General features: G+C 50.5%; 6 non-coding genes across 6 annotated transcripts; all 6 read left to right on the plus strand.

Moving 5' to 3' along the window:
• Positions 1–1,061: 1,061 nt before the first annotated feature.
• Positions 1,062–1,133, plus strand: trnae-cuc (transfer RNA glutamic acid (anticodon CUC)). The gene has a single exon. It is a non-coding gene; the product is annotated as a tRNA-Glu (tRNA).
• Positions 1,134–2,174: 1,041 nt separating this feature from the next.
• On the plus strand, positions 2,175–2,246 carry trnam-cau (transfer RNA methionine (anticodon CAU)). Its single transcript has one exon. It is a non-coding gene; the product is annotated as a tRNA-Met (tRNA).
• A 697-nt stretch (positions 2,247–2,943) lies between these two features.
• Positions 2,944–3,015, plus strand: trnak-cuu (transfer RNA lysine (anticodon CUU)). The gene has a single exon. It is a non-coding gene; the product is annotated as a tRNA-Lys (tRNA).
• A 1,809-nt stretch (positions 3,016–4,824) lies between these two features.
• trnae-cuc (transfer RNA glutamic acid (anticodon CUC)) lies at positions 4,825–4,896 on the plus strand. The gene has a single exon. It is a non-coding gene; the product is annotated as a tRNA-Glu (tRNA).
• A 1,048-nt stretch (positions 4,897–5,944) lies between these two features.
• trnam-cau (transfer RNA methionine (anticodon CAU)) lies at positions 5,945–6,016 on the plus strand. Its single transcript has one exon. It is a non-coding gene; the product is annotated as a tRNA-Met (tRNA).
• A 696-nt stretch (positions 6,017–6,712) lies between these two features.
• trnae-uuc (transfer RNA glutamic acid (anticodon UUC)) lies at positions 6,713–6,784 on the plus strand. The gene has a single exon. It is a non-coding gene; the product is annotated as a tRNA-Glu (tRNA).
• Positions 6,785–14,826: the final 8,042 nt, after the last annotated feature.

The following is a 14,826-nucleotide window of genomic DNA, read 5'->3' on the forward strand; positions in this document are numbered from 1 at the left end:
GGAAATCCTGGGTTCAGTCCCCTGCAGCGCCATTCAGTAGTCTGTTCATGGCACAAAGGGAAAGGTCCAAACCTTGCTTGGAAAAAAATCATGACAGGCAGTAGATGGGGATGTAGCTCAGTGGTAGAGCACAGTGCTTCTGTGCAAGATCCCAGTTCTGCATTACCTTTGAATCTAGATAACACATTTTGAAGCAATTTGAGTCATTTAGATGTATATAGCCCCGTAGGTATAATGCACTGGCCCCCTAAACCAGGTATTTTAGGTTCAAGTCCCATCGAAGGAGAGCACTCAGCAGAGTGGCGCAGCGGAAGCGTGCTGTGCCCATAACCCAGAGGTCGATGGATCGAAACCATCCTCTGCTAGAATGTGTTACTTTGCACTGATGGCTTTTCTAATCAGTATTAACCAAGCTAGTCAGCAAAGTGTAGGTTTATTCTCAACTGATGCCGATATAGATGATGGAAGCTGAGTTTCAGCGCGAGCTCCCAGTTCCACCTTCCATTTAATCGAGCAGCACTTTTATTTAATCCATCCTACATTGTCATTTCTTTTTTGGGGGGAAAAATAGCTGAGAAGGAACTCTTTCAAGACTATGTTACTTCACAAGTAATCAAAGTCAACGCTATGTTTAAGTAACTCTCTTGTCTTTAAGATAATGGTCCAGCAATCAGCACCTAGTAAAATTGCATACTCATGCTGAACCAACAAGATGTAGGTCAAAAAAGGACTATGGTTACACATTTTGAAGCAATTTGAGTCTATTAGGTGTACAAAACCCCATAATTATAATGCACAGGACAATAGCCTCCAAAATCCCGTATTGTGGATTTCAGGTCCATGGTCTTATTGGCTGAATGACAAGCAATATACAAATCACGAGACTTGTTCCATTTAGAATGGGCTTCTTTCAATTACATGCAGAATCAAACACTTTTAGATTGGATTAAAAATGCTTGCTAACAAGCTGATTCCCCAAATATGCACTGTTTGGACTGTTCCTCAACTCTCAAACATCACTGAGGTCTACTTTATAATTCAATCAGTTGCTTTGTAATCCTTCCCATATGGTCTAGTGGTTAGGATTCCTGGTTCTCACCCAGGTGGCCCGGGTTCAACTCCCGGTATGGGAATATCCTGCTCTTGGAAGACTTGTATCCACATTACGCACAGGACATGTTGTGAAAACAAGTGTAAAAACCTTTAATCGGTGTCCAGCGAGGCATAGAAAAATATCACGCATTTGGGCGCAGCTTTAATATCTAGTAATCCACGTTTAGCTTTTCCATGCAGTCTAACAGTTGTTGGATTTGAATATATCCCTTCACAGGGACACGAACCTAAATCTAGCCCCTTAGACCACTCGGCCAGAATATCTAGTAGGGATCCAACACAAACTCAGAATGGCCAGATAGTGCTTCTTACCCAAAATGTTTTCATGCACTCAGTCAAATGCTTTGTTTGAAACAAAACAATATCTCAAATTTGAGAGCAAAATGAACTGTATTCAATATCAAGAAATACTTCTATTTAGCAAAAGCAAAATACAAATCACGAGATTTGTTGCACGTAGAGTGGGCTTCTTTCCATTACATGCAGAACCAAGCACTTTTAGATAGTAAAAATGCTTGCTTAAAAGCTGGTGCCCCAACTGAGCACTGTTCCTTAACCTCTCCAACATCCATGAGGCTTATGTTACACTTCAATCTTTTACACTTGATTCTTACATTTCCCATATGCTCTAGTGGTTAGGATTTCTGTCAACTGGAATTGAATCCTGTCAGCAACGTCTGTTTTGGAGCACAACTTTCAAGCTTTCGTTCCATTTTATAAACCAGCATGTTTCATTTCTCAGCATTTCTTTCAGATCAAGGGCATGTAGGAAATCCTGGGTTCAGTCCCCTGCAGCGCCATTCAGTAGTCTGTTCATGGCACAAAGGGAAAGGTCCAAACCTTGCTTGGAAAAAAATCATGACAGGCAGTAGATGGGGATGTAGCTCAGTGGTAGAGCACAGTGCTTCTGTGCAAGATCCCAGTTCTGCATTACCTTTGAATCTAGATAACACATTTTGAAGCAATTTGAGTCATTTAGATGTATATAGCCCCGTAGCTATAATGCACTGGCCCCCTAAACCAGGTATTTTAGGTTCAAGTCCCATCGAAGGAGAGCACTCAGCAGAGTGGCGCAGCGGAAGCGTGCTGGGCCCATAACCCAGAGGTCGATGGATCGAAACCATCCTCTGCTAGAATGTGTTACTTTGCACTGATGGCTTTTCTAATCAGGATTAACCAAGCTAGTCAGCAAAGTGTAGGTTTATTCTCAACTGATGCCGATATAGATGATGGAAGCTGAGTTTCAGCGCGAGCTCCCAGTTCCACCTTCCATTTAATCGAGCAGCATTTTTATTTAATCCATCCTACATTGTCATTTCTTTTTTGGGGGGAAAAATAGCTGAGAAGGAACTCTTTCAAGACTATGTTACTTCACAAGTAATCAAAGTCAACGCTATGTTTAAGTAACTCTCTTGTCTTTAAGATAATGGTCCAGCAATCAGCACCTAGTAAAATTGCATACTCATGCTGAACCAACAAGATGTAGGTCAAAAAAGGACTATGGTTACACATTTTGAAGCAATTTGAGTCTATTAGGTGTACAAAACCCCATAATTATAATGCACAGGACAATAGCCTCCAAAATCCCGTATTGTGGATTTCAGGTCCATGGTCTTGTTTGGCTGAACGACAAGCAACATACAAATCACGAGACTTTTTCCATTTAGAATGGGCTTCTTTCAATTACATGCAGAATCAAACACTTTTAGATTGGATTAAAAATGCTTGCTAACAAGCTGATTCCCCAAATATGCACTGTTTGGACTGTTCCTCAACTCTCAAACCTCACTGAGGTCTACTTTATAATTCAATCAGTTGCTTTGTAATCCTTCCCATATGGTCTAGTGGTTAGGATTCCTGGTTCTTATCCAGGTGGCCCGGGTTCAACTCCCAGTATGGGAATATGCTACTCTTGGAAGACTTGTATCCACATTACGCACAGGACATGTTGTGAAAACAAGTGTAAAAACCTTTAATTGGTGTCCAGCGAGGCATAGAAAAATATCACGCATTTGGGCGCAGCTTTAATATCTAGTAATCGACGTTTAGCTTTTCCATGCAGTCTAACAGTTGTTGGATTTGAATATATCCCTTCACAGGGACACGAACCTAAATCTAGCCCCTTAGACCACTCGGCCAGAATATCTAGTAGGGATCCAACACAAACTCAGAATGGCCAGATAGTGCTTCTTACCCAAAATGTTTTCATGCACTCAGTCAAATGCTTTGTTTGAAACAAAACAATATCTCAAATTTGAGAGCAAAATGAACTGTATTCAATATCAAGAAATACTTCTATTTAGCAAAAGCAAAATACAAATCACGAGATTTGTTGCACGTAGAGTGGGCTTCTTTCCATTACATGCAGAACCAAGCACTTTTAGATAGTAAAAATGCTTGCTTAAAAGCTGGTGCCCCAACTGAGCACTGTTCCTTAACCTCTCCAACATCCATGAGGCTTATGTTACACTTCAATCTTTTACACTTGATTCTTACATTTCCCATATGCTCTAGTGGTTAGGATTTCTGTCAACTGGAATTGAATCCTGTCAGCAACGTCTGTTTGGGAGCACAACTTTCAAGCTTTCGTTCCATTTTATAAACCAGCATGTTTCATTTCTCAGCATTTCTTTCAGATCAAGGGCATGTAGGAAATCCTGGGTTCAGTCCCCTGCAGCGCCATTCAGTAGTCTGTTCATGGCACAAAGGGAAAGGTCCAAACCTTGCTTGGAAAAAAATCATGACAGGCAGTAGATGGGGATGTAGCTCAGTGGTAGAGCACAGTGCTTCTGTGCAAGATCCCAGTTCTGCATTACCTTTGAATCTAGATAACACATTTTGAAGCAATTTGAGTCATTTAGATGTATATAGCCCCGTAGGTATAATGCACTGGCCCCCTAAACCAGGTATTTTAGGTTCAAGTCCCATCAAAGGAGAGCACTCAGCAGAGTGGCGCAGCGGAAGCGTGCTGGGCCCATAACCCAGAGGTCGATGGATCGAAACCATCCTCTACTAGAATGTGTTTATTTGCACTGATGGCTTTTCTAATCAGGATTAACCAAGCTAGTCAGCAAAGTGTAGGTTTATTCTCAAGTGATGCCGATATAGATGATGGAAGCTGAGTTTCAGCGCGAGCTCCCAGTTCCACCTTCCATTTAATCGAGCAGCACTTTTATTTAATCCATCCTACATTGTCATTTCTTTTTTGGGGGGAAAAATAGCTGAGAAGGAACTCTTTCAAGACTATGTTACTTCACAAGTAATCAAAGTCAACGCTATGTTTAAGTAACTCTCTTGTCTTTAAGATAATGGTCCAGCAATCAGCACCTAGTAAAATTGCATACTCATGCTGAACCAACAAGATGTAGGTCAAAAAAGGACTATGGTTACACATTTTGAAGTAATTTGAGTCTATTAGGTGTACAAAACCCCATAATTATAATGCACAGGACAATAGCCTCCAAAATCCCGTATTGTGGATTTCAGGTCCATGGTCTTATTGGCTGAATGACAAGCAATATACAAATCACGAGACTTTTTCCATTTAGAATGGGCTTCTTTCAATTACATGCAGAATCAAACACTTTTAGATTGGATTAAAAATGCTTGCTAACAAGCTGATTCCCCAAATATGCACTGTTTGGACTGTTCCTCAACTCTCAAACCTCACTGAGGTATACATTATAATTCAATCAGTTGCTTTGTAATCCTTCCCATATGGTCTAGCGGTTAGGATTCCTGGTTCTCACCCAGGTGGCCTGGGTTCAACTCCCGGTATGGGAATATGCTGCTCTTGGAAGACTTGTATCCACATTACGCACAGGACATGTTGTGAAAACAAGTGTAAAAACCTTTAATTGGTGTCCAGCGAGGCATAGAAAAATATCACGCATTTGGGCGCAGCTTTAATATCTAGTAATCGACGTTTAGCTTTTCCATGCAGTCTAACAGTTGTTGGATTTGAATATATCCCTTCACAGGGACACGAACCTAAATCTAGCCCCTTAGACCACTCGGCCAGAATATCTAGTAGGGATCCAACACAAACTCAGAATGGCCAGATAGTGCTTCTTACCCAAAATGTTTTCATGCACTCAGTCAAATGCTTTGTTTGAAACAAAACAATATCTCAAATTTGAGAGCAAAATGAACTGTATTCAATATCAAGAAATACTTCTATTTAGCAAAAGCAAAATACAAATCACGAGATTTGTTGCACGTAGAGTGGGCTTCTTTCCATTACATGCAGAACCAAGCACTTTTAGATAGTAAAAATGCTTGCATAAAAGCTGGTGCCCCAACTGAGCACTGTTCCTTAACCTCTCCAACATCCATGAGGCTTATGTTACACTTCAATCTTTTACACTTGATTCTTACATTTCCCATATGCTCTAGTGGTTAGGATTTCTGTCAACTGGAATTGAATCCTGTCAGCAACGTCTGTTTGGGAGCACAACTTTCAAGCTTTCGTTCCATTTTATAAACCAGCATGTTTCATTTCTCAGCATTTCTTTCAGATCAAGGGCATGTAGGAAATCCTGGGTTCAGTCCCCTGCAGCGCCATTCAGTAGTCTGTTCATGGCACAAAGGGAAAGGTGTTGTCTCCAAACCTTGCTTGGAAAAAAATCATGACAGGCAGTAGATGGGGATGTAGCTCAGTGGTAGAGCACAGTGCTTCTGTGCAAGATCCCAGTTCTGCATTACCTTTGAATCTAGATAACACATTTTGAAGCAATTTGAGTCATTTAGATGTATATAGCCCCGTAGGTATAATGCACTGGCCCCCTAAACCAGGGATTTTAGGTTCAAGTCCCATCGAAGGAGAGCACTCAGCAGAGTGGCGCAGCGGAAGCGTGCTGGGCCCATAACCCAGAGGTCGATGGATCGAAACCATCCTCTGCTAGAATGTGTTACTTTGCACTGATGGCTTTTCTAATCAGCATTAACCAAGCTAGTCAGCAAAGTGTAGGTTTATTCTCAACTGATGCCGATATAGATGATGGAAGCTGAGTTTCAGCGCGAGCTCCCAGTTCCACCTTCCATTTAATCGAGCAGCACTTTTATTTAATCCATCCTACATTGTCATTTCTTTTTTGGGGGGAAAAATAGCTGAGAAGGAACTCTTTCAAGACTATGTTACTTCACAAGTAATCAAAGTCAACGCTATGTTTAAGTAACTCTCTTGTCTTTAAGATAATGGTCCAGCAATCAGCACCTAGTAAAATTGCATACTCATGCTGAACCAACAAGATGTAGGTCAAAAAAGAACTATGGTTACACATTTTGAAGCAATTTGAGTCCATTAGGTGTACAAAACCCCATAATTATAATGCATAGGACAATAGCCTCCAAAATCCCGTATTGTGGATTTCAGGTCCATGGTCTTATTGGCTGAACGACAAGCAACATACAAATCACGAGACTTTTTCCATTTAGAATGGGCTTCTTTCAATTACATGCAGAATCAAACACTTTTAGATTGGATTAAAAATGCTTGCTAACAAGCTGATTCCCCAAATATGCACTGTTTGGACTGTTCCTCAACTCTCAAACATCACTGAGGTCTACTTTATAATTCAATCAGTTGCTTTGGAATCCTTCCCATATGGTCTAGCGGTTAGGATTCCTGGTTTTCACCCAGGTGGCCCGGGTTCAACTCCCGGTATGGGAATATCCTGCTCTTGGAAGACTTGTATCCACATTACGCACAGGACATGTTGTGAAAATAAGTGTAAAAACCTTTAATTGGTGTCCAGCGAGGCATAGAAAAATATCACGCATTTGGGCGCAGCTTTAAGCGCCAAAGTCGCAGAAATGCAACTTTACCGTACAAGGAAATTAATGAAATAATAGTAGAAAATGAATCACTTCAGTCATTGGTCGGTTCGGTGCAACTTCCCTTTATTAGCCAGGTATGATCCAGGGCAGATCCGGTAAGGAAAAAAATGGCTGGAGGAAGTACACGTGGCATGCAATTTACAGCAGATTCTGACTCTGAAGGGTATTATCTCCCCGAGAGTGACGATGGATTTCCAAGTGGAGATGAAGGGACTTCGAAACAACGGACAGGTGCAAAGGACAGACGGAGGCGAGGAACCAGTGGAACCAGTGGCTGCAGTAAAACTTGCCCGGTGGATGAGAGCTGGGACATGCTGAGAGAGGTCGAGGTATTTGAGGCATGGATCAAACCTTTTGAAGACCCAGTTGGCTACACAGGAGAGATGGATCTGACGGATGCTAATCCATTTGATATTCTGTCACTCTTTCTGACCGATCAGTTTTGGACTTTCATTACTGATGAGACAAATAGATATGCACATCAGTGTATGGCACCTATGATTCTGAAGCCACATTCAAGATTTCTTGAGTGGTATGATGTATCAGTCACCGAAATGAAAGCTTTCTTCGCTTTGCATCTCTCCATGGGCCTTGTTGAGAAACCTGAAATCGAGGATTACTGGGGAACATTTTGGCTTACACAAACGCCTGGATTTGGAAATGTAATGTCAAGAAACAGATTTGAAATCATTCTTTCGTTCTTTCATTTTGTCAACAATAATGATTATGTGAGAACAGGCGAGCCCGGGCACGATAAACTGTTCAAAGTCCGCCCAATAATAGATTTGATTATTCCCAAATTTGCAGCAGTTTACAGTCCAATCAAGGAGCTTTCTTTAGATGAAATGACAATAGCTTTCAAGGGGAGATCTTCACTAAAATGTTACTCTCCGAATAAACCTGACAAATATGGCTATAGAGTGTATGCCCTGAGTGAAAGCTGTTCAGGGTATGTTTTGCGCTGGTCAATGCACACTGGACAGTACAAAAATAATGCAAGCAACATCAGTGCAACACACGCAGTTGTCCGTGAGTTGGTTTCTCCCTTTACGGGCAAAGGACACGAGATTTACATGGACAGTTACTATACCTCGCCTGTAATTGCAAATGAATTAGCAGATTTGGAAACTGGACTGTGTGGGACGGTAAGGATTACCAGGTTGGGGATGCCAAAATGCCTTGGTAAAAGTGTCTTACAGCTGAAAAAAGGAGATGACCCAGTTTTTTGCAGAAAGGGAAAACTCCTGGCTTGTGCTTGGCACGATACTAAACGTCTCACCATGTTGTCCACAGTCCATGGAAATGATTGTGTTCAGAGGAGGATCCGATCCAAGACAGATGACACTGGCTTCCGTGACATCAAAAGACCTGTATGTGTCGACCAGTACAACGCCTACATGGGTGGAGTGGACACTGCTGACCAGAGGATGAAGACATACCTCTTTCCACACAGGTCCCGGAAATGGTATCATCGCATATTCAATGCCATTATAAGCATAAGTATTGTCAACTCACACATCATATACACCAAATCCACTCCAGGCCCACACAAACCTTTAAAGGTTTACATTCAGAACATTATTGATGCATTACTGGCTGATCACTCCAAAAAACAAGAAAGGCGCTCAAGACCGGAGGGTGAAATGCCACAGAGACTCACAGAGCGTCATTGGCTTTGTCAAGCAGAGGGACGTCCAGACTGCGCCGTGTGCTCTGACCGCTCTCGTACCAAAGGCAGGCGGCAAACAAAGTACAGGTGCCGTCAGTGTGGCGTTGGCCTCTGTGCGGTTCCATGCAACGAGAGATACCATACGCTAAAAAACTTTAAATGCTGTCATTTGGATATGTAAAAGTGCAGGGTACCTTGACCCTGGATGGACATCTTTTCTGTGATGGCACTCTCCTTTCTTCACTGCTTTCTCCACAACCTGCCTGGCACCAATGATGGATGTATAAGTTGGAAAAATAAAAAAAATGAAAAAAAAATACATAATAAATACCGTGTTTGTCATCATTTGGTCAGAACTTGTAATCAGGGCCCGAGTTTGAAGATGTGAGCAAAAGGGGTGAAAATGGGTTAAAATGTGAAAAAACACCAAAATGAGCAAAATGAAATAATCCCCCATCATCAGTGCACTGTTTGACCCCAGAAAAGCACTCCCCTGGGGCCTGGAGGTGATCTGACCACCAGAATATAGTACCATATACCCCTGCTGGACTTAGAAAAAAAACCGAGCTTCCAGCCAATAGTACACTATACCCGAGGGACTCTGTCGTTTCTCGGCAATAGTACACTATACCCGAGGGACTCTGTCGTTTTTCGGCAATAGTACACTATACCCGAGGGACTCTGTCGTTTTTCGGCAATAGTACACTATACCCGAGGGACTCTGTCGTTTTTCGGCAATAGTACACTATACCCGAGGGACTCTGTAGTTTTTCCGGGCCGTAGTATGAAGTTGTGAGCAAAATGGGTGAAAATGGGTTAAAATGTGAAAAAACACCAAAATGAGCAAAATGAAATAATCCCCCATCATCAGTGCACTGTTTGACCCCAGAAAAGCACTCCCCTGGGGCCTGGAGATGATCTGACCATCAGAGTATAGCACCATATGCCCCTGAGGGACTTAGAGTAAAAACCGAAATAGTACACTATTCCCGAAAAGACTCTGTCATTTTTCGGCAATAGTACACTATGCCAATCGACTCTGTCGTTTTCCCGGGCCGTAGTATGAAGTTGTGAGCAAAAGGGGTGAAAATGGGTTAAAATGTGAAAAAACACCAAAATGAGCAAAATGAAATAATCCCCCATCATCAGTGCACTGTTTGACCCCAGAAAAGCACTCCCCTGGGGCCTGGAGGTGATCTGACCATCATAGTATAGTACACTATACCCCTGAGGGACTTAGAGTAAAAACCGAAATAGTACACTATACTCGAAAAATTTCAAAGTGTGGTTAAGAGTACCAAGGGCACGGGCTTCCAGGCGGCTGCCCCTAAGGGGTTTAGCCCGCGAGGGGGTGCTTAAGGGTGGGTCCCCGGGTTCGGAGGGAGAGCCTGGTCCCCGGTGGTCATCCCCGGAGTCCCGGAGCCCAGGACCCGGGGAAGAGTGTGCCCGGGTCGGGGCTGAGTCTGGTGGAGTGGGGGGGTGGCCCTGGAGGTGCTCCAGGGGCTCCAGGGGTTCCAGGGGGTGCTCAGTGGAGGCCATGCCCAGCCAGAGTGTCCCTTCCCCGGGGTGAGTCTGGGGAGAGTGGGGGGTGGCTCTGGGGGTGCTCCGGGGGCTCCAGGGGGTGCTCGGCGGAGGCCATGCCCAGCCAGAGTGTCCCTTCCCCGGGGTGAGTCTGGAGGAGTGGGGGGTGGCTCTGGAGGTGCTCCGGGGGCTCCAGGGGATGCTCGGTGGAGGCCATGCCCAGCCAGAGTGGCCCTTCCCCGGGCAGAGTCTGGGGAGAGTGGGGGGTGGCTCTGGAGGTGCTCCGGGGGCTCCAGGGGGTGCTTGGTGGAGACCATGCCCAGCCAGAGTGGCCCTTCCCCGGGGTGAGTCTGGGGAGAGTGGGGGGTGGCTCTGGAGGAGCTCCGGGGGTTCCAGGGGGTGCTCGGCGGAGGCCATGCCCAGCCAGAGTGGCCCTTCCCCGGGCATAGTCTGGGGAGAGTGGGGGGTGGCTCTGGAGGTGCTCCGGGGGCTCCAGGGGGTGCTCAGTGGAGGCCATGCCCAGCCAGAGTGGCCCTTCCCCGGGGTGAGTCTGGAGGAGTGGGGGGTGGCTCTGGAGGGGCTCCAGGGGTTCCAGGGGGTGCTCGGCGGAGGCCATGCCCAGCCAGAGTGGCCCTTCCCCGGGCATAGTCTGGGGAGAGTGGGGGGTGGCTCTGGAGGTGCTCCGGGGGCTCCAGGGGGTGCTCAGTGGAGGCCATGCCCAGCCAGAGTGGCCCTTCCCCGGGCATAGTCTGGGGAGAGTGGGGGGTGGCTCTGGAGGTGCTCCGGGGGCTCCAGGGGGTGCTCAGTGGAGGCCATGCCCAGCCAGAGTGGCCCTTCCCCGGGCAGAGTCTGGAGGAGTGGGGGGTGGCTCTGGAGGTGCTCCGGGGGCTATAGGGGGTGCTCGGCGGAGGCCATGCCCAGCCAGAGTGGCCCTTCCCCGGGCATAGTCTGGGGAGAGTGGGGGGTGGCTCTGGAGGTGCTCCGGGGGCTCCAGGGGGTGCTCAGTGGAGGCCATGCCCAGCCAGAGTGTCCCTTCCCCGGGCAGAGTCTGGAGGAGTGGGGGGTGGCTCTGGAGGTGCTCCGGGGGCTCCAGGGGTTCCAGGGGGTGCTCAGCGGAGGCCATGCCCAGCCAGAGTGGCCCTTCCCCGTGGTGAGTCTGGGGAGAGTGGGGGGTGGCTCTGGAGGTGCTCCCGGGGCTCCAGGGGGTGCTCAGCGGAGGCCATGCCCAGCCAGAGTGGCCCTTCCCCGAGCAGAATCTGGGGAGAGTGGGGGGTGGCTCTGGAGGTGCTCCGGGGGCTCCAGGGGGTGCTCAGTGGAGGCCATGCCCAGCCAGAGTGGCCCTTCCCCGGGGTGAGTCTGGAGGAGTGGGGGGTGGCTCTGGAGGAGCTCCAGGGGTTCCAGGGGGTGCTCGGCGGAGGCCATGCCCAGCCAGAGTGGCCCTTCCCCGGGCATAGTCTGGGGAGAGTGGGGGGTGGCTCTGGAGGTGCTCCGGGGGCTCCAGGGGGTGCTCAGCGGGGGCCATGCCCGGCCGGAGGTGCCCGGAGCTCTCCAATGTGGCTCCAGGGGCCCGGAGCTGTCCATGGTGGCTCCAGGGGCCCGGAGCTCTCCGAGGTGGCTCCAGGCGGTGCTCAGCGGAGGCCATGCCCGGCCGGAGTGGCCCTTCCCCGGGGTGAGTCTGGGGAGAGTGGGGGGTGGCTGTGGAGGTGCTCCGGGGGCTCCAGGGGTTCCAGGGGGTGCTCAGTGGGGGCCATGCCCAGCCAGAGTGTCCCTTCCCCGGGGTGAGTCTGGAGGAGTGGGGGATGGCTCTGGAGGTGCTCCGGGGGCTCCAGGGGTTCCAGGGGGTGCTCAGCGGAGGCCATGCCCGGCCAGAGTGGCCCTTCCCCGGGCAGAGTCTGGGGAGAGTGGGGGGTGGCTCTGGAGCTGCTCCGGGGGCTTCAGGGGTTCCAGGGGGTGGTCAGCGGAGGCCATGCCCAGCCAGAGTGGACCTTCCCCGGGGTGAGTCTGGAGGAGTGGGGGGTGGCTCTGGGGGTGCTCCGGGGGCTCCAGGGGGTGCTCGGCGGAGGCCATGCCCAGCCAGAGTGTCCCTTCCCCGGGGTGAGTCTGGAGGAGTGGGGGGTGGCCCTGGAGGGGCTCCGGGGGTTCCAGGGGGTGCTCGGCGGAGGCCATGCCCGGCCAGAGTGTCCCTTCCCCGGGCAGAGTCTGGGGAGAGTGGGGGGTGGCTCTGGAGGGCCTCCGGGGGTTCCAGGGGGTGGTAGGCGGAGGCCATTTCCGGCCAGAGTGTCCCTTCCCCGGGCAGAGTCTGGGGAGAGTGGGGGGTGGCTCTGGAGCTGCTCCGGGGGCTCCAGGGGTTCCAGGGGGTGCTCGGCGGAGGCCATGCCCGGCCAGAGTGTCCCTTCCCCGGGCAGAGTCTGGGGAGAGTGGGGGGTGGCTCTGGAGGGCCTCCGGGGGCTCCAGGGGTTCCAGGGGGTGCTCGGCGGAGGCCATGCCCAGCCAGAGTGGACCTTCCCCGGGGTGAGTCTGGGGAGAGTGGGGGGTGGCTCTGGAGGGTCTCCGGGGGCTCCAGGGGCTGCTCGGCGGAGGCCATGCCCAGCCAGAGTGTCCCTTCCCCGGGGTGAGTCTGGAGGAGTGGGGGGTGGCTCTGGAGGGTCTCCGGGGGCTCCAGGGGCTCCAGGGGGTGCTCAGCGGAGGCCATGCTCAGCCAGAGTGGCCCTTCCCCGGCCTCATATGCGGCAGAGTGCAGGGTGAGCAAAATGGGTGAAAATGGGTTAAAATGTGAAAAAACACCAAAATGAGCAAAATGAAATAATCCCCCATCATCAGTGCACTGTTTGACCCCAGAAAAGCACTCCCCTGGGGCCTGGAGGTGATCTGACCATCAGAGTATAGCACCATATGCCCCTGAGGGACTTAGAGTAAAAACCGAAATAGTACACTATTCCCGAAAAGACTCTCATTTTTCGGCAATAGTACACTATGCCCATCGACTCTGTCGTTTTCCCGGGCCGTAGTATGAAGTTGTGAGCAAAAGGGGTGAAAATGGGTTAAAATGTGAAAAAACACCAAAATGAGCAAAATGAAATAATCCCCCATCATCAGTGCACTGTTTGACCCCAGAAAAGCACTCCCCTGGGGCCTGGAGGTGATCTGACCATCAGAGTATAGCACCATATGCCCCTGAGGGACTTAGAGTAAAAACCGAAATAGTACACTATACCCGAAAAGACTCTGTCATTTTTCGGCAATAGTACACTATACCCATCGACTCTGTCGTTTTTCCGGGCCGTAGTACGAAGTTGTGAGCAAAAGGGGTGAAAATGGGTTAAAATGTGAAAAAACACCAAAATGAGCAAAATGAAATAATCCCCCATCATCAGTGCACTGTTTGACCCCAGAAAAGCACTCCCCTGGGGCCTGGAGGTGATCTGACCATCATAGTATAGTACACTATACCCCTGAGGGACTTAGAGTAAAAACCGAAATAGTACACTATACTCGAAAAATTTCAAAGTGTGGTTAAGAGTACCAAGGGCACGGGCTTCCAGGCGGCTGCCCCTAAGGGGTTTAGCCCGCGAGGGGGTGCTTAAGGGTGGGTCCCCGGGTTCGGAGGGAGAGCCTGGTCCCCGGTGGTCATCCCCGGAGTCCCGGAGCCCAGGACCCGGGGAAGAGTGTGCCCGGGTCGGGGCTGAGTCTGGTGGAGTGGGGGGGTGGCCCTGGAGGTGCTCCAGGGGCTCCAGGGGTTCCAGGGGGTGCTCAGTGGAGGCCATGCCCAGCCAGAGTGTCCCTTCCCCGGGGTGAGTCTGGGGAGAGTGGGGGGTGGCTCTGGGGGTGCTCCGGGGGCTCCAGGGGGTGCTCGGCGGAGGCCATGCCCAGCCAGAGTGTCCCTTCCCCGGGGTGAGTCTGGAGGAGTGGGGGGTGGCTCTGGAGGTGCTCCGGGGGCTCCAGGGGGTGCTCGGCGGAGGCCATGCCCAGCCAGAGTGGCCCTTCCCCGGGCAGAGTCTGGGGAGAGTGGGGGGTGGCTCTGGAGGTGCTCCCGGGGCTCCAGGGGTTCCAGGGGGTGCTCAGTGGAGGCCATGCCCAGCCAGAGTGTCCCTTCCCCGGGGTGAGTCTGGGGAGAGTGGGGGGTGGCTCTGGGGGTGCTCCGGGGGCTCCAGGGGGTGCTCGGCGGAGGCCATGCCCAGCCAGAGTGTCCCTTCCCCGGGGTGAGTCTGGAGGAGTGGGGGGTGGCTCTGGAGGTGCTCCGGGGGCTCCAGGGGGTGCTTGGTGGAGACCATGCCCAGCCAGAGTGGCCCTTCCCCGGGGTGAGTCTGGGGAGAGTGGGGGGTGGCTCTGGAGGAGCTCCGGGGGTTCCAGGGGGTGCTCGGCGGAGGCCATGCCCAGCCAGAGTGGCCCTTCCCCGGGCATAGTCTGGGGAGAGTGGGGGGTGGCTCTGGAGGTGCTCCGGGGGCTCCAGGGGGTGCTCAGTGGAGGCCATGCCCAGCCAGAGTGGCCCTTCCCCGGGGTGAGTCTGGAGGAGTGGGGGGTGGCTCTGGAGGGGCTCCAGGGGTTCCAGGGGGTGCTCGGCGGAGGCCATGCCCAGCCAGAGTGGCCCTTCCCCGGGCAGAGTCTGGAGGAGTGGGGGGTGGCTCTGGAGGTGCTCCGGGGGCTCCAGGGGGTGCTCGGCGGAGGCCATGCCCAGCCAGAGTGGC

The sequence above is a fragment of the Eucyclogobius newberryi genome, unplaced genomic scaffold, assembly GCF_026437365.1.
Source record: "Eucyclogobius newberryi isolate DKJ021-1_F unplaced genomic scaffold, fEucNew1.0.hap1 SCAF_8, whole genome shotgun sequence".
Taxonomy (NCBI): Eukaryota; Metazoa; Chordata; class Actinopteri; order Gobiiformes; family Gobiidae; genus Eucyclogobius; species Eucyclogobius newberryi.